Source organism: Aquarana catesbeiana, linkage group LG12, assembly GCF_042186555.1.
Source record: "Aquarana catesbeiana isolate 2022-GZ linkage group LG12, ASM4218655v1, whole genome shotgun sequence".
NCBI classification, from domain to species: domain Eukaryota; kingdom Metazoa; phylum Chordata; class Amphibia; order Anura; family Ranidae; genus Aquarana; species Aquarana catesbeiana.
In genome coordinates, this window is record NC_133335.1 from 190,978,196 (window position 1) to 191,002,033 (window position 23,838).

At 47.3% G+C, this 23,838-nt stretch overlaps 44 non-coding genes across 44 annotated transcripts; 30 read left to right on the forward strand and 14 right to left on the reverse strand.

The window, feature by feature from the left end:
- Window positions 1-451: 451 nt before the first annotated feature.
- TRNAL-AAG (transfer RNA leucine (anticodon AAG)) lies at window positions 452-533 on the forward strand. Its single transcript has one exon. It is a non-coding gene; the product is annotated as a tRNA-Leu (tRNA).
- Window positions 534-1,129: 596 nt separating this feature from the next.
- On the reverse strand, window positions 1,130-1,203 carry TRNAI-AAU (transfer RNA isoleucine (anticodon AAU)). Its single transcript has one exon. It is a non-coding gene; the product is annotated as a tRNA-Ile (tRNA).
- A 170-nt stretch (window positions 1,204-1,373) lies between these two features.
- Window positions 1,374-1,455, forward strand: TRNAL-UAG (transfer RNA leucine (anticodon UAG)). The gene has a single exon. It is a non-coding gene; the product is annotated as a tRNA-Leu (tRNA).
- A 581-nt stretch (window positions 1,456-2,036) lies between these two features.
- TRNAL-AAG (transfer RNA leucine (anticodon AAG)) lies at window positions 2,037-2,118 on the forward strand. Its single transcript has one exon. It is a non-coding gene; the product is annotated as a tRNA-Leu (tRNA).
- A 596-nt stretch (window positions 2,119-2,714) lies between these two features.
- Window positions 2,715-2,788, reverse strand: TRNAI-AAU (transfer RNA isoleucine (anticodon AAU)). Its single transcript has one exon. It is a non-coding gene; the product is annotated as a tRNA-Ile (tRNA).
- A 170-nt stretch (window positions 2,789-2,958) lies between these two features.
- On the forward strand, window positions 2,959-3,040 carry TRNAL-UAG (transfer RNA leucine (anticodon UAG)). Its single transcript has one exon. It is a non-coding gene; the product is annotated as a tRNA-Leu (tRNA).
- A 581-nt stretch (window positions 3,041-3,621) lies between these two features.
- TRNAL-AAG (transfer RNA leucine (anticodon AAG)) lies at window positions 3,622-3,703 on the forward strand. The gene has a single exon. It is a non-coding gene; the product is annotated as a tRNA-Leu (tRNA).
- A 596-nt stretch (window positions 3,704-4,299) lies between these two features.
- TRNAI-AAU (transfer RNA isoleucine (anticodon AAU)) lies at window positions 4,300-4,373 on the reverse strand. Its single transcript has one exon. It is a non-coding gene; the product is annotated as a tRNA-Ile (tRNA).
- Window positions 4,374-4,543: 170 nt separating this feature from the next.
- TRNAL-UAG (transfer RNA leucine (anticodon UAG)) lies at window positions 4,544-4,625 on the forward strand. Its single transcript has one exon. It is a non-coding gene; the product is annotated as a tRNA-Leu (tRNA).
- A 581-nt stretch (window positions 4,626-5,206) lies between these two features.
- TRNAL-AAG (transfer RNA leucine (anticodon AAG)) lies at window positions 5,207-5,288 on the forward strand. The gene has a single exon. It is a non-coding gene; the product is annotated as a tRNA-Leu (tRNA).
- A 596-nt stretch (window positions 5,289-5,884) lies between these two features.
- Window positions 5,885-5,958, reverse strand: TRNAI-AAU (transfer RNA isoleucine (anticodon AAU)). Its single transcript has one exon. It is a non-coding gene; the product is annotated as a tRNA-Ile (tRNA).
- A 170-nt stretch (window positions 5,959-6,128) lies between these two features.
- TRNAL-UAG (transfer RNA leucine (anticodon UAG)) lies at window positions 6,129-6,210 on the forward strand. Its single transcript has one exon. It is a non-coding gene; the product is annotated as a tRNA-Leu (tRNA).
- A 581-nt stretch (window positions 6,211-6,791) lies between these two features.
- Window positions 6,792-6,873, forward strand: TRNAL-AAG (transfer RNA leucine (anticodon AAG)). Its single transcript has one exon. It is a non-coding gene; the product is annotated as a tRNA-Leu (tRNA).
- Window positions 6,874-7,469: 596 nt separating this feature from the next.
- Window positions 7,470-7,543, reverse strand: TRNAI-AAU (transfer RNA isoleucine (anticodon AAU)). Its single transcript has one exon. It is a non-coding gene; the product is annotated as a tRNA-Ile (tRNA).
- Window positions 7,544-7,713: 170 nt separating this feature from the next.
- Window positions 7,714-7,795, forward strand: TRNAL-UAG (transfer RNA leucine (anticodon UAG)). Its single transcript has one exon. It is a non-coding gene; the product is annotated as a tRNA-Leu (tRNA).
- Window positions 7,796-8,376: 581 nt separating this feature from the next.
- Window positions 8,377-8,458, forward strand: TRNAL-AAG (transfer RNA leucine (anticodon AAG)). Its single transcript has one exon. It is a non-coding gene; the product is annotated as a tRNA-Leu (tRNA).
- Window positions 8,459-9,054: 596 nt separating this feature from the next.
- TRNAI-AAU (transfer RNA isoleucine (anticodon AAU)) lies at window positions 9,055-9,128 on the reverse strand. The gene has a single exon. It is a non-coding gene; the product is annotated as a tRNA-Ile (tRNA).
- A 170-nt stretch (window positions 9,129-9,298) lies between these two features.
- TRNAL-UAG (transfer RNA leucine (anticodon UAG)) lies at window positions 9,299-9,380 on the forward strand. The gene has a single exon. It is a non-coding gene; the product is annotated as a tRNA-Leu (tRNA).
- Window positions 9,381-9,961: 581 nt separating this feature from the next.
- TRNAL-AAG (transfer RNA leucine (anticodon AAG)) lies at window positions 9,962-10,043 on the forward strand. The gene has a single exon. It is a non-coding gene; the product is annotated as a tRNA-Leu (tRNA).
- An 840-nt stretch (window positions 10,044-10,883) lies between these two features.
- TRNAL-UAG (transfer RNA leucine (anticodon UAG)) lies at window positions 10,884-10,965 on the forward strand. Its single transcript has one exon. It is a non-coding gene; the product is annotated as a tRNA-Leu (tRNA).
- Window positions 10,966-11,546: 581 nt separating this feature from the next.
- TRNAL-AAG (transfer RNA leucine (anticodon AAG)) lies at window positions 11,547-11,628 on the forward strand. Its single transcript has one exon. It is a non-coding gene; the product is annotated as a tRNA-Leu (tRNA).
- Window positions 11,629-12,224: 596 nt separating this feature from the next.
- Window positions 12,225-12,298, reverse strand: TRNAI-AAU (transfer RNA isoleucine (anticodon AAU)). The gene has a single exon. It is a non-coding gene; the product is annotated as a tRNA-Ile (tRNA).
- A 170-nt stretch (window positions 12,299-12,468) lies between these two features.
- Window positions 12,469-12,550, forward strand: TRNAL-UAG (transfer RNA leucine (anticodon UAG)). The gene has a single exon. It is a non-coding gene; the product is annotated as a tRNA-Leu (tRNA).
- Window positions 12,551-13,131: 581 nt separating this feature from the next.
- TRNAL-AAG (transfer RNA leucine (anticodon AAG)) lies at window positions 13,132-13,213 on the forward strand. The gene has a single exon. It is a non-coding gene; the product is annotated as a tRNA-Leu (tRNA).
- Window positions 13,214-13,809: 596 nt separating this feature from the next.
- On the reverse strand, window positions 13,810-13,883 carry TRNAI-AAU (transfer RNA isoleucine (anticodon AAU)). Its single transcript has one exon. It is a non-coding gene; the product is annotated as a tRNA-Ile (tRNA).
- A 170-nt stretch (window positions 13,884-14,053) lies between these two features.
- TRNAL-UAG (transfer RNA leucine (anticodon UAG)) lies at window positions 14,054-14,135 on the forward strand. Its single transcript has one exon. It is a non-coding gene; the product is annotated as a tRNA-Leu (tRNA).
- Window positions 14,136-14,716: 581 nt separating this feature from the next.
- On the forward strand, window positions 14,717-14,798 carry TRNAL-AAG (transfer RNA leucine (anticodon AAG)). Its single transcript has one exon. It is a non-coding gene; the product is annotated as a tRNA-Leu (tRNA).
- A 596-nt stretch (window positions 14,799-15,394) lies between these two features.
- Window positions 15,395-15,468, reverse strand: TRNAI-AAU (transfer RNA isoleucine (anticodon AAU)). Its single transcript has one exon. It is a non-coding gene; the product is annotated as a tRNA-Ile (tRNA).
- Window positions 15,469-15,638: 170 nt separating this feature from the next.
- Window positions 15,639-15,720, forward strand: TRNAL-UAG (transfer RNA leucine (anticodon UAG)). Its single transcript has one exon. It is a non-coding gene; the product is annotated as a tRNA-Leu (tRNA).
- A 581-nt stretch (window positions 15,721-16,301) lies between these two features.
- Window positions 16,302-16,383, forward strand: TRNAL-AAG (transfer RNA leucine (anticodon AAG)). Its single transcript has one exon. It is a non-coding gene; the product is annotated as a tRNA-Leu (tRNA).
- Window positions 16,384-16,979: 596 nt separating this feature from the next.
- TRNAI-AAU (transfer RNA isoleucine (anticodon AAU)) lies at window positions 16,980-17,053 on the reverse strand. Its single transcript has one exon. It is a non-coding gene; the product is annotated as a tRNA-Ile (tRNA).
- Window positions 17,054-17,223: 170 nt separating this feature from the next.
- Window positions 17,224-17,305, forward strand: TRNAL-UAG (transfer RNA leucine (anticodon UAG)). Its single transcript has one exon. It is a non-coding gene; the product is annotated as a tRNA-Leu (tRNA).
- A 581-nt stretch (window positions 17,306-17,886) lies between these two features.
- TRNAL-AAG (transfer RNA leucine (anticodon AAG)) lies at window positions 17,887-17,968 on the forward strand. Its single transcript has one exon. It is a non-coding gene; the product is annotated as a tRNA-Leu (tRNA).
- Window positions 17,969-18,564: 596 nt separating this feature from the next.
- TRNAI-AAU (transfer RNA isoleucine (anticodon AAU)) lies at window positions 18,565-18,638 on the reverse strand. Its single transcript has one exon. It is a non-coding gene; the product is annotated as a tRNA-Ile (tRNA).
- Window positions 18,639-18,808: 170 nt separating this feature from the next.
- Window positions 18,809-18,890, forward strand: TRNAL-UAG (transfer RNA leucine (anticodon UAG)). Its single transcript has one exon. It is a non-coding gene; the product is annotated as a tRNA-Leu (tRNA).
- Window positions 18,891-19,471: 581 nt separating this feature from the next.
- TRNAL-AAG (transfer RNA leucine (anticodon AAG)) lies at window positions 19,472-19,553 on the forward strand. The gene has a single exon. It is a non-coding gene; the product is annotated as a tRNA-Leu (tRNA).
- Window positions 19,554-20,149: 596 nt separating this feature from the next.
- On the reverse strand, window positions 20,150-20,223 carry TRNAI-AAU (transfer RNA isoleucine (anticodon AAU)). Its single transcript has one exon. It is a non-coding gene; the product is annotated as a tRNA-Ile (tRNA).
- A 170-nt stretch (window positions 20,224-20,393) lies between these two features.
- Window positions 20,394-20,475, forward strand: TRNAL-UAG (transfer RNA leucine (anticodon UAG)). The gene has a single exon. It is a non-coding gene; the product is annotated as a tRNA-Leu (tRNA).
- A 581-nt stretch (window positions 20,476-21,056) lies between these two features.
- TRNAL-AAG (transfer RNA leucine (anticodon AAG)) lies at window positions 21,057-21,138 on the forward strand. The gene has a single exon. It is a non-coding gene; the product is annotated as a tRNA-Leu (tRNA).
- Window positions 21,139-21,734: 596 nt separating this feature from the next.
- TRNAI-AAU (transfer RNA isoleucine (anticodon AAU)) lies at window positions 21,735-21,808 on the reverse strand. Its single transcript has one exon. It is a non-coding gene; the product is annotated as a tRNA-Ile (tRNA).
- A 170-nt stretch (window positions 21,809-21,978) lies between these two features.
- On the forward strand, window positions 21,979-22,060 carry TRNAL-UAG (transfer RNA leucine (anticodon UAG)). Its single transcript has one exon. It is a non-coding gene; the product is annotated as a tRNA-Leu (tRNA).
- Window positions 22,061-22,641: 581 nt separating this feature from the next.
- TRNAL-AAG (transfer RNA leucine (anticodon AAG)) lies at window positions 22,642-22,723 on the forward strand. The gene has a single exon. It is a non-coding gene; the product is annotated as a tRNA-Leu (tRNA).
- A 596-nt stretch (window positions 22,724-23,319) lies between these two features.
- TRNAI-AAU (transfer RNA isoleucine (anticodon AAU)) lies at window positions 23,320-23,393 on the reverse strand. The gene has a single exon. It is a non-coding gene; the product is annotated as a tRNA-Ile (tRNA).
- A 170-nt stretch (window positions 23,394-23,563) lies between these two features.
- Window positions 23,564-23,645, forward strand: TRNAL-UAG (transfer RNA leucine (anticodon UAG)). Its single transcript has one exon. It is a non-coding gene; the product is annotated as a tRNA-Leu (tRNA).
- The last annotated feature ends 193 nt before the right edge of the window (window positions 23,646-23,838 follow it).

Consider the following 23,838-nt stretch of genomic DNA (forward strand, 5'->3'; position numbering starts at 1 on the left):
TGAGAAGTCTTCCAAAGGGCACACTTCTGATGAGATGACTAGTGAAATGTCGTCAACGTTACAAAACAAGTCCAACTCAATGTGACTACCTCCTGTAAGCTAGATACCACGTTCACACTTTAAGTGTGGACACCAAAAAACAAGCAGCACTAATGAAAAGCTGGCACACTTTTCAGCAGAGTGCCAAGTGAACTAAGTGCCAGAATGCTGCACCCAAAGTCCACTCTCAAGCGTAAAGTGACCACAATCTGCAGCCTCAGAAAGAGGACTGAAGCACATAAGTTGGCATCTTGGCCATCTGTGTCAAACTTCAACAACCTTTCATAATGGATAAAGTGGTGAATACTTGAAGTTGAGAGTTCTGAGGCCTCCAGCACAAGCAATGAATTCAGAGCATGGAATGCAGACTATGTCCCGCCACTTTTCAGTCATTAGCGAGCACTCTTTTACAGGTAGCATGGCCGAGCGGTCTAAGGCGCTGGATTAAGGCTCCAGTCTCTTCGGGGGCGTGGGTTCGAATCCCACTGCTGCCAAGCTCTTTTAACAAAATCCCTATCCTCAAGGGCTCAAGCATCTCTGATGTTGCTGCAGTTCCTTGCCCAACACACTGACATCTCAAAGAACACTTACCTCTCTGCTCTAGCAGCATTAGAATAACTGCATTCATTGCATGTTTTGTTTGAGAAGTCTTCCAAAGGGCACACTTCTGGTGACTAGTGAAATGTCATCAACAGTATATAACAAGTCCAACTGAATGTGACTAACTCCTGTAAGCTAGATTCAACACTCCTACTTTAAGTGTAGACAGCAAAAACAAGCAGCAGTAATGAAAAGCTGGCACATTTTGTAGGAGAGTGCCAAGTGAACTTGCCACAGAATGCTGCACCCAAAGTCCACTCTCAAGCGTAAAAGGACCACAACTTGCTGCCTCAGAAAGAGGACAGAAGCACATAAGTTGGCATCTTGGCCATCTGTGTCAAACTTCAACAACCTTTCATAATGGATAAAGTGGTGACCACTTGGAGTGGAGAGATCTGAGGCCTCCAGCACAAGCAATGAATGCAGAACATCGGACAGCAGAAAGCCACAGGGTACACATGCCTGAGACCATAAAGATCAAGCGCACGGATGGCCCGTACGGGGATCGAACCCGCGACCTTGGCGTTATTAGCACCACGCTCTAACCAACTGAGCTAACCGGCCAATATGCGACAGCCCAGCTGGGGCTGTGTCTTTCTTAGCCATCCCAGGCTCTCATTAAAGACAAGCTGCAGGAATTCCAGGTGTGCTATATCTATGCCACGGCCTCATCAATCCATGGAATGTAGAATATGTCCCTCCGCCTTTTAATGGTTAGCGAGCACTCTTTTGTAGGTAGCATGGCCGAGCGGTCTAAGGTGCTGGATTTAGGCTCCAGTCTCTTTGGGGGCGTGGGTTCGAATCCCACTGCTGCCAAGCTCTTTTAACAAATGCCTATCCTCGAGGGCTCAAGCGTCTATGAAGTTTCTGCTGCACTTTGCTGGCGTTCCTTGCTCTACACACTGGAATCTCAGAAAAGCAGCATTAGGAAATTGCATGTTTTGGTTGAGAAGTCTTCCAAAGGGCACACTTCTGATGAGATGACTAGTGAAATGTCGTCAACGTTACAAAACAAGTCCAACTCAATGTGACTACCTCCTGTAAGCTAGATACCACGTTCACACTTTAAGTGTGGACACCAAAAAACAAGCAGCACTAATGAAAAGCTGGCACACTTTTCAGCAGAGTGCCAAGTGAACTAAGTGCCAGAATGCTGCACCCAAAGTCCACTCTCAAGCGTAAAGTGACCACAATCTGCAGCCTCAGAAAGAGGACTGAAGCACATAAGTTGGCATCTTGGCCATCTGTGTCAAACTTCAACAACCTTTCATAATGGATAAAGTGGTGAATACTTGAAGTTGAGAGTTCTGAGGCCTCCAGCACAAGCAATGAATTCAGAGCATGGAATGCAGACTATGTCCCGCCGCTTTTCAGTCATTAGCGAGCACTCTTTTACAGGTAGCATGGCCGAGCGGTCTAAGGCGCTGGATTAAGGCTCCAGTCTCTTCGGGGGCGTGGGTTCGAATCCCACTGCTGCCAAGCTCTTTTAACAAAATCCCTATCCTCAAGGGCTCAAGCATCTCTGATGTTGCTGCAGTTCCTTGCCCAACACACTGACATCTCAAAGAACACTTACCTCTCTGCTCTAGCAGCATTAGAATAACTGCATTCATTGCATGTTTTGTTTGAGAAGTCTTCCAAAGGGCACACTTCTGGTGACTAGTGAAATGTCATCAACAGTATATAACAAGTCCAACTGAATGTGACTAACTCCTGTAAGCTAGATTCAACACTCCTACTTTAAGTGTAGACAGCAAAAACAAGCAGCAGTAATGAAAAGCTGGCACATTTTGTAGGAGAGTGCCAAGTGAACTTGCCACAGAATGCTGCACCCAAAGTCCACTCTCAAGCGTAAAAGGACCACAACTTGCTGCCTCAGAAAGAGGACAGAAGCACATAAGTTGGCATCTTGGCCATCTGTGTCAAACTTCAACAACCTTTCATAATGGATAAAGTGGTGACCACTTGGAGTGGAGAGATCTGAGGCCTCCAGCACAAGCAATGAATGCAGAACATCGGACAGCAGAAAGCCACAGGGTACACATGCCTGAGACCATAAAGATCAAGCGCACGGATGGCCCGTACGGGGATCGAACCCGCGACCTTGGCGTTATTAGCACCACGCTCTAACCAACTGAGCTAACCGGCCAATATGCAACAGCCCAGCTGGGGCTGTGTCTTTCTTAGCCATCCCAGGCTCTCATTAAAGACAAGCTGCAGGAATTCCAGGTGTGCTATATCTATGCCACGGCCTCATCAATCCATGGAATGTAGAATATGTCCCTCCACCTTTTAATGGTTAGCGAGCACTCTTTTGTAGGTAGCATGGCCGAGCGGTCTAAGGTGCTGGATTTAGGCTCCAGTCTCTTTGGGGGCGTGGGTTCGAATCCCACTGCTGCCAAGCTCTTTTAACAAATGCCTATCCTCGAGGGCTCAAGCGTCTATGAAGTTTCTGCTGCACTTTGCTGGCGTTCCTTGCTCTACACACTGGAATCTCAGAAAAGCAGCATTAGGAAATTGCATGTTTTGGTTGAGAAGTCTTCCAAAGGGCACACTTCTGATGAGATGACTAGTGAAATGTCGTCAACGTTACAAAACAAGTCCAACTCAATGTGACTACCTCCTGTAAGCTAGATACCACGTTCACACTTTAAGTGTGGACACCAAAAAACAAGCAGCACTAATGAAAAGCTGGCACACTTTTCAGCAGAGTGCCAAGTGAACTAAGTGCCAGAATGCTGCACCCAAAGTCCACTCTCAAGCGTAAAGTGACCACAATCTGCAGCCTCAGAAAGAGGACTGAAGCACATAAGTTGGCATCTTGGCCATCTGTGTCAAACTTCAACAACCTTTCATAATGGATAAAGTGGTGAATACTTGAAGTTGAGAGTTCTGAGGCCTCCAGCACAAGCAATGAATTCAGAGCATGGAATGCAGACTATGTCCCGCCGCTTTTCAGTCATTAGCGAGCACTCTTTTACAGGTAGCATGGCCGAGCGGTCTAAGGCGCTGGATTAAGGCTCCAGTCTCTTCGGGGGCGTGGGTTCGAATCCCACTGCTGCCAAGCTCTTTTAACAAAATCCCTATCCTCAAGGGCTCAAGCATCTCTGATGTTGCTGCAGTTCCTTGCCCAACACACTGGAATCTCAAAGAACACTTACCTCTCTGCTCTAGCAGCATTAGAATAACTGCATTCATTGCATGTTTTGTTTGAGAAGTCTTCCAAAGGGCACACTTCTGGTGACTAGTGAAATGTCATCAACAGTATATAACAAGTCCAACTGAATGTGACTAACTCCTGTAAGCTAGATTCAACACTCCTACTTTAAGTGTAGACAGCAAAAACAAGCAGCAGTAATGAAAAGCTGGCACATTTTGTAGGAGAGTGCCAAGTGAACTTGCCACAGAATGCTGCACCCAAAGTCCACTCTCAAGCGTAAAAGGACCACAACTTGCTGCCTCAGAAAGAGGACAGAAGCACATAAGTTGGCATCTTGGCCATCTGTGTCAAACTTCAACAACCTTTCATAATGGATAAAGTGGTGACCACTTGGAGTGGAGAGATCTGAGGCCTCCAGCACAAGCAATGAATGCAGAACATCGGACAGCAGAAAGCCACAGGGTACACATGCCTGAGACCATAAAGATCAAGCGCACAGATGGCCCGTACGGGGATCGAACCCGCGACCTTGGCGTTATTAGCACCACGCTCTAACCAACTGAGCTAACCGGCCAATATGCGACAGCCCAGCTGGGGCTGTGTCTTTCTTAGCCATCCCAGGCTCTCATTAAAGACAAGCTGCAGGAATTCCAGGTGTGCTATATCTATGCCACGGCCTCATCAATCCATGGAATGTAGAATATGTCCCTCCGCCTTTTAATGGTTAGCGAGCACTCTTTTGTAGGTAGCATGGCCGAGCGGTCTAAGGCGCTGGATTTAGGCTCCAGTCTCTTTGGGGGCGTGGGTTCGAATCCCACTGCTGCCAAGCTCTTTTAACAAATGCCTATCCTCGAGGGCTCAAGCGTCTATGAAGTTTCTGCTGCACTTTGCTGGCGTTCCTTGCTCTACACACTGGAATCTCAGAAAAGCAGCATTAGGAAATTGCATGTTTTGGTTGAGAAGTCTTCCAAAGGGCACACTTCTGATGAGATGACTAGTGAAATGTCGTCAACGTTACAAAACAAGTCCAACTCAATGTGACTACCTCCTGTAAGCTAGATACCACGTTCACACTTTAAGTGTGGACACCAAAAAACAAGCAGCACTAATGAAAAGCTGGCACACTTTTCAGCAGAGTGCCAAGTGAACTAAGTGCCAGAATGCTGCACCGAAAGTCCACTCTCAAGCGTAAAGTGACCACAATCTGCAGCCTCAGAAAGAGGACTGAAGCACATAAGTTGGCATCTTGGCCATCTGTGTCAAACTTCAACAACCTTTCATAATGGATAAAGTGGTGAATACTTGAAGTTGAGAGTTCTGAGGCCTCCAGCACAAGCAATGAATTCAGAGCATGGAATGCAGACTATGTCCCGCCGCTTTTCAGTCATTAGCGAGCACTCTTTTGCAGGTAGCATGGCCGAGCGGTCTAAGGCGCTGGATTAAGGCTCCAGTCTCTTCGGGGGCGTGGGTTCGAATCCCACTGCTGCCAAGCTCTTTTAACAAAATCCCTATCCTCAAGGGCTCAAGCATCTCTGATGTTGCTGCAGTTCCTTGCCCAACACACTGACATCTCAAAGAACACTTACCTCTCTGCTCTAGCAGCATTAGAATAACTGCATTCATTGCATGTTTTGTTTGAGAAGTCTTCCAAAGGGCACACTTCTGGTGACTAGTGAAATGTCATCAACAGTATATAACAAGTCCAACTGAATGTGACTAACTCCTGTAAGCTAGATTCAACACTCCTACTTTAAGTGTAGACAGCAAAAACAAGCAGCAGTAATGAAAAGCTGGCACATTTTGTAGGAGAGTGCCAAGTGAACTTGCCACAGAATGCTGCACCCAAAGTCCACTCTCAAGCGTAAAAGGACCACAACTTGCTGCCTCAGAAAGAGGACAGAAGCACATAAGTTGGCATCTTGGCCATCTGTGTCAAACTTCAACAACCTTTCATAATGGATAAAGTGGTGACCACTTGGAGTGGAGAGATCTGAGGCCTCCAGCACAAGCAATGAATGCAGAACATCGGACAGCAGAAAGCCACAGGGTACACATGCCTGAGACCATAAAGATCAAGCGCACGGATGGCCCGTACGGGGATCGAACCCGCGACCTTGGCGTTATTAGCACCACGCTCTAACCAACTGAGCTAACCGGCCAATATGCGACAGCCCAGCTGGGGCTGTGTCTTTCTTAGCCATCCCAGGCTCTCATTAAAGACAAGCTGCAGGAATTCCAGGTGTGCTATATCTATGCCACGGCCTCATCAATCCATGGAATGTAGAATATGTCCCTCCGCCTTTTAATGGTTAGCGAGCACTCTTTTGTAGGTAGCATGGCCGAGCGGTCTAAGGCGCTGGATTTAGGCTCCAGTCTCTTTGGGGGCGTGGGTTCGAATCCCACTGCTGCCAAGCTCTTTTAACAAATGCCTATCCTCGAGGGCTCAAGCGTCTATGAAGTTTCTGCTGCACTTTGCTGGCGTTCCTTGCTCTACACACTGGAATCTCAGAAAAGCAGCATTAGGAAATTGCATGTTTTGGTTGAGAAGTCTTCCAAAGGGCACACTTCTGATGAGATGACTAGTGAAATGTCGTCAACGTTACAAAACAAGTCCAACTCAATGTGACTACCTCCTGTAAGCTAGATACCACGTTCACACTTTAAGTGTGGACACCAAAAAACAAGCAGCACTAATGAAAAGCTGGCACACTTTTCAGCAGAGTGCCAAGTGAACTAAGTGCCAGAATGCTGCACCGAAAGTCCACTCTCAAGCGTAAAGTGACCACAATCTGCAGCCTCAGAAAGAGGACTGAAGCACATAAGTTGGCATCTTGGCCATCTGTGTCAAACTTCAACAACCTTTCATAATGGATAAAGTGGTGAATACTTGAAGTTGAGAGTTCTGAGGCCTCCAGCACAAGCAATGAATTCAGAGCATGGAATGCAGACTATGTCCCGCCGCTTTTCAGTCATTAGCGAGCACTCTTTTGCAGGTAGCATGGCCGAGCGGTCTAAGGCGCTGGATTAAGGCTCCAGTCTCTTCGGGGGCGTGGGTTCGAATCCCACTGCTGCCAAGCTCTTTTAACAAAATCCCTATCCTCAAGGGCTCAAGCATCTCTGATGTTGCTGCAGTTCCTTGCCCAACACACTGACATCTCAAAGAACACTTACCTCTCTGCTCTAGCAGCATTAGAATAACTGCATTCATTGCATGTTTTGTTTGAGAAGTCTTCCAAAGGGCACACTTCTGGTGACTAGTGAAATGTCATCAACAGTATATAACAAGTCCAACTGAATGTGACTAACTCCTGTAAGCTAGATTCAACACTCCTACTTTAAGTGTAGACAGCAAAAACAAGCAGCAGTAATGAAAAGCTGGCACATTTTGTAGGAGAGTGCCAAGTGAACTTGCCACAGAATGCTGCACCCAAAGTCCACTCTCAAGCGTAAAAGGACCACAACTTGCTGCCTCAGAAAGAGGACAGAAGCACATAAGTTGGCATCTTGGCCATCTGTGTCAAACTTCAACAACCTTTCATAATGGATAAAGTGGTGACCACTTGGAGTGGAGAGATCTGAGGCCTCCAGCACAAGCAATGAATGCAGAACATCGGACAGCAGAAAGCCACAGGGTACACATGCCTGAGACCATAAAGATCAAGCGCACGGATGGCCCGTACGGGGATCGAACCCGCGACCTTGGCGTTATTAGCACCACGCTCTAACCAACTGAGCTAACCGGCCAATATGCAACAGCTCAGCTGGGGCTGTGTCTTTCTTAGCCATCCCAGGCTCTCATTAAAGACAAGCTGCAGGAATTCCAGGTGTGCTATATCTATGCCACGGCCTCATCAATCCATGGAATGTAGAATATGTCCCTCCGCCTTTTAATGGTTAGCGAGCACTCTTTTGTAGGTAGCATGGCCGAGCGGTCTAAGGCGCTGGATTTAGGCTCCAGTCTCTTTGGGGGCGTGGGTTCGAATCCCACTGCTGCCAAGCTCTTTTAACAAATGCCTATCCTCGAGGGCTCAAGCGTCTATGAAGTTTCTGCTGCACTTTGCTGGCGTTCCTTGCTCTACACACTGGAATCTCAGAAAAGCAGCATTAGGAAATTGCATGTTTTGGTTGAGAAGTCTTCCAAAGGGCACACTTCTGATGAGATGACTAGTGAAATGTCGTCAACGTTACAAAACAAGTCCAACTCAATGTGACTACCTCCTGTAAGCTAGATACCACGTTCACACTTTAAGTGTGGACACCAAAAAACAAGCAGCACTAATGAAAAGCTGGCACACTTTTCAGCAGAGTGCCAAGTGAACTAAGTGCCACAATGCTGCACCCAAAGTCCACTCTCAAGCGTAAAGTGACCACAATCTGCAGCCTCAGAAAGAGGACTGAAGCACATAAGTTGGCATCTTGGCCATCTGTGTCAAACTTCAACAACCTTTCATAATGGATAAAGTGGTGAATACTTGAAGTTGAGAGTTCTGAGGCCTCCAGCACAAGCAATGAATTCAGAGCATGGAATGCAGACTATGTCCCGCCGCTTTTCAGTCATTAGCGAGCACTCTTTTACAGGTAGCATGGCCGAGCGGTCTAAGGCGCTGGCTTAAGGCTCCAGTCTCTTCGGGGGCGTGGGTTCGAATCCCACTGCTGCCAAGCTCTTTTAACAAAATCCCTATCCTCAAGGGCTCAAGCATCTCTGATGTTGCTGCAGTTCCTTGCCCAACACACTGACATCTCAAAGAACACTTACCTCTCTGCTCTAGCAGCATTAGAATAACTGCATTCATTGCATGTTTTGTTTGAGAAGTCTTCCAAAGGGCACACTTCTGGTGACTAGTGAAATGTCATCAACAGTATATAACAAGTCCAACTGAATGTGACTAACTCCTGTAAGCTAGATTCAACACTCCTACTTTAAGTGTAGACAGCAAAAACAAGCAGCAGTAATGAAAAGCTGGCACATTTTGTAGGAGAGTGCCAAGTGAACTTGCCACAGAATGCTGCACCCAAAGTCCACTCTCAAGCGTAAAAGGACCACAACTTGCTGCCTCAGAAAGAGGACAGAAGCACATAAGTTGGCATCTTGGCCATCTGTGTCAAACTTCAACAACCTTTCATAATGGATAAAGTGGTGACCACTTGGAGTGGAGAGATCTGAGGCCTCCAGCACAAGCAATGAATGCAGAACATCGGACAGCAGAAAGCCACAGGGTACACATGCCTGAGACCATAAAGATCAAGCGCACGGATGGCCCGTACGGGGATCGAACCCGCGACCTTGGCGTTATTAGCACCACGCTCTAACCAACTGAGCTAACCGGCCAATATGCGACAGCCCAGCTGGGGCTGTGTCTTTCTTAGCCATCCCAGGCTCTCATTAAAGACAAGCTGCAGGAATTCCAGGTGTGCTATATCTATGCCACGGCCTCATCAATCCATGGAATGTAGAATATGTCCCTCCGCCTTTTAATGGTTAGCGAGCACTCTTTTGTAGGTAGCATGGCCGAGCGGTCTAAGGCGCTGGATTTAGGCTCCAGTCTCTTTGGGGGCGTGGGTTCGAATCCCACTGCTGCCAAGCTCTTTTAACAAATGCCTATCCTCGAGGGCTCAAGCGTCTATGAAGTTTCTGCTGCACTTTGCTGGCGTTCCTTGCTCTACACACTGGAATCTCAGAAAAGCAGCATTAGGAAATTGCATGTTTTGGTTGAGAAGTCTTCCAAAGGGCACACTTCTGATGAGATGACTAGTGAAATGTCGTCAACGTTACAAAACAAGTCCAACTCAATGTGACTACCTCCTGTAAGCTAGATACCACGTTCACACTTTAAGTGTGGACACCAAAAAACAAGCAGCACTAATGAAAAGCTGGCACACTTTTCAGCAGAGTGCCAAGTGAACTAAGTGCCAGAATGCTGCACCGAAAGTCCACTCTCAAGCGTAAAGTGACCACAATCTGCAGCCTCAGAAAGAGGACTGAAGCACATAAGTTGGCATCTTGGCCATCTGTGTCAAACTTCAACAACCTTTCATAATGGATAAAGTGGTGAATACTTGAAGTTGAGAGTTCTGAGGCCTCCAGCACAAGCAATGAATTCAGAGCATGGAATGCAGACTATGTCCCGCCGCTTTTCAGTCATTAGCGAGCACTCTTTTGCAGGTAGCATGGCCGAGCGGTCTAAGGCGCTGGATTAAGGCTCCAGTCTCTTCGGGGGCGTGGGTTCGAATCCCACTGCTGCCAAGCTCTTTTAACAAAATCCCTATCCTCAAGGGCTCAAGCATCTCTGATGTTGCTGCAGTTCCTTGCCCAACACACTGACATCTCAAAGAACACTTACCTCTCTGCTCTAGCAGCATTAGAATAACTGCATTCATTGCATGTTTTGTTTGAGAAGTCTTCCAAAGGGCACACTTCTGGTGACTAGTGAAATGTCATCAACAGTATATAACAAGTCCAACTGAATGTGACTAACTCCTGTAAGCTAGATTCAACACTCCTACTTTAAGTGTAGACAGCAAAAACAAGCAGCAGTAATGAAAAGCTGGCACATTTTGTAGGAGAGTGCCAAGTGAACTTGCCACAGAATGCTGCACCCAAAGTCCACTCTCAAGCGTAAAAGGACCACAACTTGCTGCCTCAGAAAGAGGACAGAAGCACATAAGTTGGCATCTTGGCCATCTGTGTCAAACTTCAACAACCTTTCATAATGGATAAAGTGGTGACCACTTGGAGTGGAGAGATCTGAGGCCTCCAGCACAAGCAATGAATGCAGAACATCGGACAGCAGAAAGCCACAGGGTACACATGCCTGAGACCATAAAGATCAAGCGCACGGATGGCCCGTACGGGGATCAAACCCGCGACCTTGGCGTTATTAGCACCACGCTCTAACCAACTGAGCTAACCGGCCAATATGCAACAGCTCAGCTGGGGCTGTGTCTTTCTTAGCCATCCCAGGCTCTCATTAAAGACAAGCTGCAGGAATTCCAGGTGTGCTATATCTATGCCACGGCCTCATCAATCCATGGAATGTAGAATATGTCCCTCCGCCTTTTAATGGTTAGCGAGCACTCTTTTGTAGGTAGCATGGCCGAGCGGTCTAAGGCGCTGGATTTAGGCTCCAGTCTCTTTGGGGGCGTGGGTTCGAATCCCACTGCTGCCAAGCTCTTTTAACAAATGCCTATCCTCGAGGGCTCAAGCGTCTATGAAGTTTCTGCTGCACTTTGCTGGCGTTCCTTGCTCTACACACTGGAATCTCAGAAAAGCAGCATTAGGAAATTGCATGTTTTGGTTGAGAAGTCTTCCAAAGGGCACACTTCTGATGAGATGACTAGTGAAATGTCGTCAACGTTACAAAACAAGTCCAACTCAATGTGACTACCTCCTGTAAGCTAGATACCACGTTCACACTTTAAGTGTGGACACCAAAAAACAAGCAGCACTAATGAAAAGCTGGCACACTTTTCAGCAGAGTGCCAAGTGAACTAAGTGCCAGAATGCTGCACCCAAAGTCCACTCTCAAGCGTAAAGTGACCACAATCTGCAGCCTCAGAAAGAGGACTGAAGCACATAAGTTGGCATCTTGGCCATCTGTGTCAAACTTCAACAACCTTTCATAATGGATAAAGTGGTGAATACTTGAAGTTGAGAGTTCTGAGGCCTCCAGCACAAGCAATGAATTCAGAGCATGGAATGCAGACTATGTCCCGCCGCTTTTCAGTCATTAGCGAGCACTCTTTTACAGGTAGCATGGCCGAGCGGTCTAAGGCGCTGGATTAAGGCTCCAGTCTCTTCGGGGGCGTGGGTTCGAATCCCACTGCTGCCAAGCTCTTTTAACAAAATCCCTATCCTCAAGGGCTCAAGCATCTCTGATGTTGCTGCAGTTCCTTGCCCAACACACTGACATCTCAAAGAACACTTACCTCTCTGCTCTAGCAGCATTAGAATAACTGCATTCATTGCATGTTTTGTTTGAGAAGTCTTCCAAAGGGCACACTTCTGGTGACTAGTGAAATGTCATCAACAGTATATAACAAGTCCAACTGAATGTGACTAACTCCTGTAAGCTAGATTCAACACTCCTACTTTAAGTGTAGACAGCAAAAACAAGCAGCAGTAATGAAAAGCTGGCACATTTTGTAGGAGAGTGCCAAGTGAACTTGCCACAGAATGCTGCACCCAAAGTCCACTCTCAAGCGTAAAACGACCACAACTTGCTGCCTCAGAAAGAGGACAGAAGCACATAAGTTGGCATCTTGGCCATCTGTGTCAAACTTCAACAACCTTTCATAATGGATAAAGTGGTGACCACTTGGAGTGGAGAGATCTGAGGCCTCCAGCACAAGCAATGAATGCAGAACATCGGACAGCAGAAAGCCACAGGGTACACATGCCTGAGACCATAAAGATCAAGCGCACGGATGGCCCGTACGGGGATCGAACCCGCGACCTTGGCGTTATTAGCACCACGCTCTAACCAACTGAGCTAACCGGCCAATATGCGACAGCCCAGCTGGGGCTGTGTCTTTCTTAGCCATCCCAGGCTCTCATTAAAGACAAGCTGCAGGAATTCCAGGTGTGCTATATCTATGCCACGGCCTCATCAATCCATGGAATGTAGAATATGTCCCTCCGCCTTTTAATGGTTAGCGAGCACTCTTTTGTAGGTAGCATGGCCGAGCGGTCTAAGGCGCTGGATTTAGGCTCCAGTCTCTTTGGGGGCGTGGGTTCGAATCCCACTGCTGCCAAGCTCTTTTAACAAATGCCTATCCTCGAGGGCTCAAGCGTCTATGAAGTTTCTGCTGCACTTTGCTGGCGTTCCTTGCTCTACACACTGGAATCTCAGAAAAGCAGCATTAGGAAATTGCATGTTTTGGTTGAGAAGTCTTCCAAAGGGCACACTTCTGATGAGATGACTAGTGAAATGTCGTCAACGTTACAAAACAAGTCCAACTCAATGTGACTACCTCCTGTAAGCTAGATACCACGTTCACACTTTAAGTGTGGACACCAAAAAACAAGCAGCACTAATGAAAAGCTGGCACACTTTTCAGCAGAGTGCCAAGTGAACTAAGTGCCAGAATGCTGCACCCAAAGTCCACTCTCAAGCGTAAAGTGACCACAATCTGCAGCCTCAGAAAGAGGACTGAAGCACATAAGTTGGCATCTTGGCCATCTGTGTCAAACTTCAACAACCTTTCATAATGGATAAAGTGGTGAATACTTGAAGTTGAGAGTTCTGAGGCCTCCAGCACAAGCAATGAATTCAGAGCATGGAATGCAGACTATGTCCCGCCGCTTTTCAGTCATTAGCGAGCACTCTTTTACAGGTAGCATGGCCGAGCGGTCTAAGGCGCTGGATTAAGGCTCCAGTCTCTTCGGGGGCGTGGGTTCGAATCCCACTGCTGCCAAGCTCTTTTAACAAAATCCCTATCCTCAAGGGCTCAAGCATCTCTGATGTTGCTGCAGTTCCTTGCCCAACACACTGACATCTCAAAGAACACTTACCTCTCTGCTCTAGCAGCATTAGAATAACTGCATTCATTGCATGTTTTGTTTGAGAAGTCTTCCAAAGGGCACACTTCTGGTGACTAGTGAAATGTCATCAACAGTATATAACAAGTCCAACTGAATGTGACTAACTCCTGTAAGCTAGATTCAACACTCCTACTTTAAGTGTAGACAGCAAAAACAAGCAGCAGTAATGAAAAGCTGGCACATTTTGTAGGAGAGTGCCAAGTGAACTTGCCACAGAATGCTGCACCCAAAGTCCACTCTCAAGCGTAAAAGGACCACAACTTGCTGCCTCAGAAAGAGGACAGAAGCACATAAGTTGGCATCTTGGCCATCTGTGTCAAACTTCAACAACCTTTCATAATGGATAAAGTGGTGACCACTTGGAGTGGAGAGATCTGAGGCCTCCAGCACAAGCAATGAATGCAGAACATCGGACAGCAGAAAGCCACAGGGTACACATGCCTGAGACCATAAAGATCAAGCGCACGGATGGCCCGTACGGGGATCGAACCCGCGACCTTGGCGTTATTAGCACCACGCTCTAACCAACTGAGCTAACCGGCCAATATGCGACAGCCCAGCTGGGGCTGTGTCTTTCTTAGCCATCCCAGGCTCTCATTAAAGACAAGCTGCAGGAATTCCAGGTGTGCTATATCTATGCCACGGCCTCATCAATCCATGGAATGTAGAATATGTCCCTCCGCCTTTTAATGGTTAGCGAGCACTCTTTTGTAGGTAGCATGGCCGAGCGGTCTAAGGTGCTGGATTTAGGCTCCAGTCTCTTTGGGGGCGTGGGTTCGAATCCCACTGCTGCCAAGCTCTTTTAACAAATGCCTATCCTCGAGGGCTCAAGCGTCTATGAAGTTTCTGCTGCACTTTGCTGGCGTTCCTTGCTCTACACACTGGAATCTCAGAAAAGCAGCATTAGGAAATTGCATGTTTTGGTTGAGAAGTCTTCCAAAGGGCACACTTCTGATGAGATGACTAGTGAAATGTCGTCAACGTTACAAAACAAGTCCAACTCAATGTGACTACCTCCTGTAAGCTAGATACCACGTTCACACTTTAAGTGTGGACACCAAAAAACAAGCAGCACTAATGAAAAGCTGGCACACTTTTCAGCAGAGTGCCAAGTGAACTAAGTGCCAGAATGCTGCACCCAAAGTCCACTCTCAAGCGTAAAGTGACCACAATCTGCAGCCTCAGAAAGAGGACTGAAGCACATAAGTTGGCATCTTGGCCATCTGTGTCAAACTTCAACAACCTTTCATAATGGATAAAGTGGTGAATACTTGAAGTTGAGAGTTCTGAGGCCTCCAGCACAAGCAATGAATTCAGAGCATGGAATGCAGACTATGTCCCGCCGCTTTTCAGTCATTAGCGAGCACTCTTTTACAGGTAGCATGGCCGAGCGGTCTAAGGCGCTGGATTAAGGCTCCAGTCTCTTCGGGGGCGTGGGTTCGAATCCCACTGCTGCCAAGCTCTTTTAACAAAATCCCTATCCTCAAGGGCTCAAGCATCTCTGATGTTGCTGCAGTTCCTTGCCCAACACACTGACATCTCAAAGAACACTTACCTCTCTGCTCTAGCAGCATTAGAATAACTGCATTCATTGCATGTTTTGTTTGAGAAGTCTTCCAAAGGGCACACTTCTGGTGACTAGTGAAATGTCATCAACAGTATATAACAAGTCCAACTGAATGTGACTAACTCCTGTAAGCTAGATTCAACACTCCTACTTTAAGTGTAGACAGCAAAAACAAGCAGCAGTAATGAAAAGCTGGCACATTTTGTAGGAGAGTGCCAAGTGAACTTGCCACAGAATGCTGCACCCAAAGTCCACTCTCAAGCGTAAAAGGACCACAACTTGCTGCCTCAGAAAGAGGACAGAAGCACATAAGTTGGCATCTTGGCCATCTGTGTCAAACTTCAACAACCTTTCATAATGGATAAAGTGGTGACCACTTGGAGTGGAGAGATCTGAGGCCTCCAGCACAAGCAATGAATGCAGAACATCGGACAGCAGAAAGCCACAGGGTACACATGCCTGAGACCATAAAGATCAAGCGCACGGATGGCCCGTACGGGGATCGAACCCGCGACCTTGGCGTTATTAGCACCACGCTCTAACCAACTGAGCTAACCGGCCAATATGCGACAGCCCAGCTGGGGCTGTGTCTTTCTTAGCCATCCCAGGCTCTCATTAAAGACAAGCTGCAGGAATTCCAGGTGTGCTATATCTATGCCACGGCCTCATCAATCCATGGAATGTAGAATATGTCCCTCCGCCTTTTAATGGTTAGCGAGCACTCTTTTGTAGGTAGCATGGCCGAGCGGTCTAAGGCGCTGGATTTAGGCTCCAGTCTCTTTGGGGGCGTGGGTTCGAATCCCACTGCTGCCAAGCTCTTTTAACAAATGCCTATCCTCGAGGGCTCAAGCGTCTATGAAGTTTCTGCTGCACTTTGCTGGCGTTCCTTGCTCTACACACTGGAATCTCAGAAAAGCAGCATTAGGAAATTGCATGTTTTGGTTGAGAAGTCTTCCAAAGGGCACACTTCTGATGAGATGACTAGTGAAATGTCGTCAACGTTACAAAACAAGTCCAACTCAATGTGACTACCTCCTGTAAGCTAGATACCACGTTCACACTTTAAGTGTGGACACCAAAAAACAAGCAGCACTAATGAAAAGCTGGCACACTTTTCAGCAGAGTGCCAAGTGAACTAAGTGCCAGAATGCTGCACCCAAAGTCCACTCTCAAGCGTAAAGTGACCACAATCTGCAGCCTCAGAAAGAGGACTGAAGCACATAAGTTGGCATCTTGGCCATCTGTGTCAAACTTCAACAACCTTTCATAATGGATAAAGTGGTGAATACTTGAAGTTGAGAGTTCTGAGGCCTCCAGCACAAGCAATGAATTCAGAGCATGGAATGCAGACTATGTCCCGCCGCTTTTCAGTCATTAGCGAGCACTCTTTTACAGGTAGCATGGCCGAGCGGTCTAAGGCGCTGGATTAAGGCTCCAGTCTCTTCGGGGGCGTGGGTTCGAATCCCACTGCTGCCAAGCTCTTTTAACAAAATCCCTATCCTCAAGGGCTCAAGCATCTCTGATGTTGCTGCAGTTCCTTGCCCAACACACTGACATCTCAAAGAACACTTACCTCTCTGCTCTAGCAGCATTAGAATAACTGCATTCATTGCATGTTTTGTTTGAGAAGTCTTCCAAAGGGCACACTTCTGGTGACTAGTGAAATGTCATCAACAGTATATAACAAGTCCAACTGAATGTGACTAACTCCTGTAAGCTAGATTCAACACTCCTACTTTAAGTGTAGACAGCAAAAACAAGCAGCAGTAATGAAAAGCTGGCACATTTTGTAGGAGAGTGCCAAGTGAACTTGCCACAGAATGCTGCACCCAAAGTCCACTCTCAAGCGTAAAAGGACCACAACTTGCTGCCTCAGAAAGAGGACAGAAGCACATAAGTTGGCATCTTGGCCATCTGTGTCAAACTTCAACAACCTTTCATAATGGATAAAGTGGTGACCACTTGGAGTGGAGAGATCTGAGGCCTCCAGCACAAGCAATGAATGCAGAACATCGGACAGCAGAAAGCCACAGGGTACACATGCCTGAGACCATAAAGATCAAGCGCACGGATGGCCCGTACGGGGATCGAACCCGCGACCTTGGCGTTATTAGCACCACGCTCTAACCAACTGAGCTAACCGGCCAATATGCGACAGCCCAGCTGGGGCTGTGTCTTTCTTAGCCATCCCAGGCTCTCATTAAAGACAAGCTGCAGGAATTCCAGGTGTGCTATATCTATGCCACGGCCTCATCAATCCATGGAATGTAGAATATGTCCCTCCGCCTTTTAATGGTTAGCGAGCACTCTTTTGTAGGTAGCATGGCCGAGCGGTCTAAGGCGCTGGATTTAGGCTCCAGTCTCTTTGGGGGCGTGGGTTCGAATCCCACTGCTGCCAAGCTCTTTTAACAAATGCCTATCCTCGAGGGCTCAAGCGTCTATGAAGTTTCTGCTGCACTTTGCTGGCGTTCCTTGCTCTACACACTGGAATCTCAGAAAAGCAGCATTAGGAAATTGCATGTTTTGGTTGAGAAGTCTTCCAAAGGGCACACTTCTGATGAGATGACTAGTGAAATGTCGTCAACGTTACAAAACAAGTCCAACTCAATGTGACTACCTCCTGTAAGCTAGATACCACGTTCACACTTTAAGTGTGGACACCAAAAAACAAGCAGCACTAATGAAAAGCTGGCACACTTTTCAGCAGAGTGCCAAGTGAACTAAGTGCCAGAATGCTGCACCCAAAGTCCACTCTCAAGCGTAAAGTGACCACAATCTGCAGCCTCAGAAAGAGGACTGAAGCACATAAGTTGGCATCTTGGCCATCTGTGTCAAACTTCAACAACCTTTCATAATGGATAAAGTGGTGAATACTTGAAGTTGAGAGTTCTGAGGCCTCCAGCACAAGCAATGAATTCAGAGCATGGAATGCAGACTATGTCCCGCCGCTTTTCAGTCATTAGCGAGCACTCTTTTGCAGGTAGCATGGCCGAGCGGTCTAAGGCGCTGGATTAAGGCTCCAGTCTCTTCGGGGGCGTGGGTTCGAATCCCACTGCTGCCAAGCTCTTTTAACAAAATCCCTATCCTCAAGGGCTCAAGCATCTCTGATGTTGCTGCAGTTCCTTGCCCAACACACTGACATCTCAAAGAACACTTACCTCTCTGCTCTAGCAGCATTAGAATAACTGCATTCATTGCATGTTTTGTTTGAGAAGTCTTCCAAAGGGCACACTTCTGGTGACTAGTGAAATGTCATCAACAGTATATAACAAGTCCAACTGAATGTGACTAACTCCTGTAAGCTAGATTCAACACTCCTACTTTAAGTGTAGACAGCAAAAACAAGCAGCAGTAATGAAAAGCTGGCACATTTTGTAGGAGAGTGCCAAGTGAACTTGCCACAGAATGCTGCACCCAAAGTCCACTCTCAAGCGTAAAAGGACCACAACTTGCTGCCTCAGAAAGAGGACAGAAGCACATAAGTTGGCATCTTGGCCATCTGTGTCAAACTTCAACAACCTTTCATAATGGATAAAGTGGTGACCACTTGGAGTGGAGAGATCTGAGGCCTCCAGCACAAGCAATGAATGCAGAACATCGGACAGCAGAAAGCCACAGGGTACACATGCCTGAGACCATAAAGATCAAGCGCACGGATGGCCCGTACGGGGATCGAACCCGCGACCTTGGCGTTATTAGCACCACGCTCTAACCAACTGAGCTAACCGGCCAATATGCGACAGCCCAGCTGGGGCTGTGTCTTTCTTAGCCATCCCAGGCTCTCATTAAAGACAAGCTGCAGGAATTCCAGGTGTGCTATATCTATGCCACGGCCTCATCAATCCATGGAATGTAGAATATGTCCCTCCGCCTTTTAATGGTTAGCGAGCACTCTTTTGTAGGTAGCATGGCCGAGCGGTCTAAGGCGCTGGATTTAGGCTCCAGTCTCTTTGGGGGCGTGGGTTCGAATCCCACTGCTGCCAAGCTCTTTTAACAAATGCCTATCCTCGAGGGCTCAAGCGTCTATGAAGTTTCTGCTGCACTTTGCTGGCGTTCCTTGCTCTACACACTGGAATCTCAGAAAAGCAGCATTAGGAAATTGCATGTTTTGGTTGAGAAGTCTTCCAAAGGGCACACTTCTGATGAGATGACTAGTGAAATGTCGTCAACGTTACAAAACAAGTCCAACTCAATGTGACTACCTCCTGTAAGCTAGATACCACGTTCACACTTTAAGTGTGGACACCAAAAAACAAGCAGCACTAATGAAAAGCTGGCACACTTTTCAGCAGAGTGCCAAGTGAACTAAGTGCCAGAATGCTGCACCCAAAGTCCACTCTCAAGCGTAAAGTGACCACAATCTGCAGCCTCAGAAAGAGGACTGAAGCACATAAGTTGGCATCTTGGCCATCTGTGTCAAACTTCAACAACCTTTCATAATGGATAAAGTGGTGAATACTTGAAGTTGAGAGTTCTGAGGCCTCCAGCACAAGCAATGAATTCAGAGCATGGAATGCAGACTATGTCCCGCCGCTTTTCAGTCATTAGCGAGCACTCTTTTACAGGTAGCATGGCCGAGCGGTCTAAGGCGCTGGATTAAGGCTCCAGTCTCTTCGGGGGCGTGGGTTCGAATCCCACTGCTGCCAAGCTCTTTTAACAAAATCCCTATCCTCAAGGGCTCAAGCATCTCTGATGTTGCTGCAGTTCCTTGCCCAACACACTGACATCTCAAAGAACACTTACCTCTCTGCTCTAGCAGCATTAGAATAACTGCATTCATTGCATGTTTTGTTTGAGAAGTCTTCCAAAGGGCACACTTCTGGTGACTAGTGAAATGTCATCAACAGTATATAACAAGTCCAACTGAATGTGACTAACTCCTGTAAGCTAGATTCAACACTCCTACTTTAAGTGTAGACAGCAAAAACAAGCAGCAGTAATGAAAAGCTGGCACATTTTGTAGGAGAGTGCCAAGTGAACTTGCCACAGAATGCTGCACCCAAAGTCCACTCTCAAGCGTAAAACGACCACAACTTGCTGCCTCAGAAAGAGGACAGAAGCACATAAGTTGGCATCTTGGCCATCTGTGTCAAACTTCAACAACCTTTCATAATGGATAAAGTGGTGACCACTTGGAGTGGAGAGATCTGAGGCCTCCAGCACAAGCAATGAATGCAGAACATCGGACAGCAGAAAGCCACAGGGTACACATGCCTGAGACCATAAAGATCAAGCGCACGGATGGCCCGTACGGGGATCGAACCCGCGACCTTGGCGTTATTAGCACCACGCTCTAACCAACTGAGCTAACCGGCCAATATGCGACAGCCCAGCTGGGGCTGTGTCTTTCTTAGCCATCCCAGGCTCTCATTAAAGACAAGCTGCAGGAATTCCAGGTGTGCTATATCTATGCCACGGCCTCATCAATCCATGGAATGTAGAATATGTCCCTCCGCCTTTTAATGGTTAGCGAGCACTCTTTTGTAGGTAGCATGGCCGAGCGGTCTAAGGCGCTGGATTTAGGCTCCAGTCTCTTTGGGGGCGTGGGTTCGAATCCCACTGCTGCCAAGCTCTTTTAACAAATGCCTATCCTCGAGGGCTCAAGCGTCTATGAAGTTTCTGCTGCACTTTGCTGGCGTTCCTTGCTCTACACACTGGAATCTCAGAAAAGCAGCATTAGGAAATTGCATGTTTTGGTTGAGAAGTCTTCCAAAGGGCACACTTCTGATGAGATGACTAGTGAAATGTCGTCAACGTTACAAAACAAGTCCAACTCAATGTGACTACCTCCTGTAAGCTAGATACCACGTTCACACTTTAAGTGTGGACACCAAAAAACAAGCAGCACTAATGAAAAGCTGGCACACTTTTCAGCAGAGTGCCAAGTGAACTAAGTGCCAGAATGCTGCACCCAAAGTCCACTCTCAAGCGTAAAGTGACCACAATCTGCAGCCTCAGAAAGAGGACTGAAGCACATAAGTTGGCATCTTGGCCATCTGTGTCAAACTTCAACAACCTTTCATAATGGATAAAGTGGTGAATACTTGAAGTTGAGAGTTCTGAGGCCTCCAGCACAAGCAATGAATTCAGAGCATGGAATGCAGACTATGTCCCGCCGCTTTTCAGTCATTAGCGAGCACTCTTTTACAGGTAGCATGGCCGAGCGGTCTAAGGCGCTGGATTAAGGCTCCAGTCTCTTCGGGGGCGTGGGTTCGAATCCCACTGCTGCCAAGCTCTTTTAACAAAATCCCTATCCTCAAGGGCTCAAGCATCTCTGATGTTGCTGCAGTTCCTTGCCCAACACACTGACATCTCAAAGAACACTTACCTCTCTGCTCTAGCAGCATTAGAATAACTGCATTCATTGCATGTTTTGTTTGAGAAGTCTTCCAAAGGGCACACTTCTGGTGACTAGTGAAATGTCATCAACAGTATATAACAAGTCCAACTGAATGTGACTAACTCCTGTAAGCTAGATTCAACACTCCTACTTTAAGTGTAGACAGCAAAAACAAGCAGCAGTAATGAAAAGCTGGCACATTTTGTAGGAGAGTGCCAAGTGAACTTGCCACAGAATGCTGCACCCAAAGTCCACTCTCAAGCGTAAAAGGACCACAACTTGCTGCCTCAGAAAGAGGACAGAAGCACATAAGTTGGCATCTTGGCCATCTGTGTCAAACTTCAACAACCTTTCATAATGGATAAAGTGGTGACCACTTGGAGTGGAGAGATCTGAGGCCTCCAGCACAAGCAATGAATGCAGAACATCGGACAGCAGAAAGCCACAGGGTACACATGCCTGAGACCATAAAGATCAAGCGCACGGATGGCCCGTACGGGGATCGAACCCGCGACCTTGGCGTTATTAGCACCACGCTCTAACCAACTGAGCTAACCGGCCAATATGCGACAGCCCAGCTGGGGCTGTGTCTTTCTTAGCCATCCCAGGCTCTCATTAAAGACAAGCTGCAGGAATTCCAGGTGTGCTATATCTATGCCACGGCCTCATCAATCCATGGAATGTAGAATATGTCCCTCCGCCTTTTAATGGTTAGCGAGCACTCTTTTGTAGGTAGCATGGCCGAGCGGTCTAAGGCGCTGGATTTAGGCTCCAGTCTCTTTGGGGGCGTGGGTTCGAATCCCACTGCTGCCAAGCTCTTTTAACAAATGCCTATCCTCGAGGGCTCAAGCGTCTATGAAGTTTCTGCTGCACTTTGCTGGCGTTCCTTGCTCTACACACTGGAATCTCAGAAAAGCAGCATTAGGAAATTGCATGTTTTGGTTGAGAAGTCTTCCAAAGGGCACACTTCTGATGAGATGACTAGTGAAATGTCGTCAACGTTACAAAACAAGTCCAACTCAATGTGACTACCTCCTGTAAGCTAGATACCACGTTCACACTTTAAGTGTGGACACCAAAAAACAAGCAGCACTAATGAAAAGCTGGCACACTTTTCAGCAGAGTGCCAAGTGAACTAAGTGCCAGAATGCTGCACCGAAAGTCCACTCTCAAGCGTAAAGTGACCACAATCTGCAGCCTCAGAAAGAGGACTGAAGCACATAAGTTGGCATCTTGGCCATCTGTGTCAAACTTCAACAACCTTTCATAATGGATAAAGTGGTGAATACTTGAAGTTGAGAGTTCTGAGGCCTCCAGCACAAGCAATGAATTCAGAGCATGGAATGCAGACTATGTCCCGCCGCTTTTCAGTCATTAGCGAGCACTCTTTTGCAGGTAGCATGGCCGAGCGGTCTAAGGCGCTGGATTAAGGCTCCAGTCTCTTCGGGGGCGTGGGTTCGAATCCCACTGCTGCCAAGCTCTTTTAACAAAATCCCTATCCTCAAGGGCTCAAGCATCTCTGATGTTGCTGCAGTTCCTTGCCCAACACACTGACATCTCAAAGAACACTTACCTCTCTGCTCTAGCAGCATTAGAATAACTGCATTCATTGCATGTTTTGTTTGAGAAGTCTTCCAAAGGGCACACTTCTGGTGACTAGTGAAATGTCATCAACAGTATATAACAAGTCCAACTGAATGTGACTAACTCCTGTAAGCTAGATTCAACACTCCTACTTTAAGTGTAGACAGCAAAAACAAGCAGCAGTAATGAAAAGCTGGCACATTTTGTAGGAGAGTGCCAAGTGAACTTGCCACAGAATGCTGCACCCAAAGTCCACTCTCAAGCGTAAAAGGACCACAACTTGCTGCCTCAGAAAGAGGACAGAAGCACATAAGTTGGCATCTTGGCCATCTGTGTCAAACTTCAACAACCTTTCATAATGGATAAAGTGGTGACCACTTGGAGTGGAGAGATCTGAGGCCTCCAGCACAAGCAATGAATGCAGAACATCGGACAGCAGAAAGCCACAGGGTACACATGCCTGAGACCATAAAGATCAAGCGCACGGATGGCCCGTACGGGGATCGAACCCGCGACCTTGGCGTTATTAGCACCACGCTCTAACCAACTGAGCTAACCGGCCAATATGCGACAGCCCAGCTGGGGCTGTGTCTTTCTTAGCCATCCCAGGCTCTCATTAAAGACAAGCTGCAGGAATTCCAGGTGTGCTATATCTATGCCACGGCCTCATCAATCCATGGAATGTAGAATATGTCCCTCCGCCTTTTAATGGTTAGCGAGCACTCTTTTGTAGGTAGCATGGCCGAGCGGTCTAAGGCGCTGGATTTAGGCTCCAGTCTCTTTGGGGGCGTGGGTTCGAATCCCACTGCTGCCAAGCTCTTTTAACAAATGCCTATCCTCGAGGGCTCAAGCGTCTATGAAGTTTCTGCTGCACTTTGCTGGCGTTCCTTGCTCTACACACTGGAATCTCAGAAAAGCAGCATTAGGAAATTGCATGTTTTGGTTGAGAAGTCTTCCAAAGGGCACACTTCTGATGAGATGACTAGTGAAATGTCGTCAACGTTACA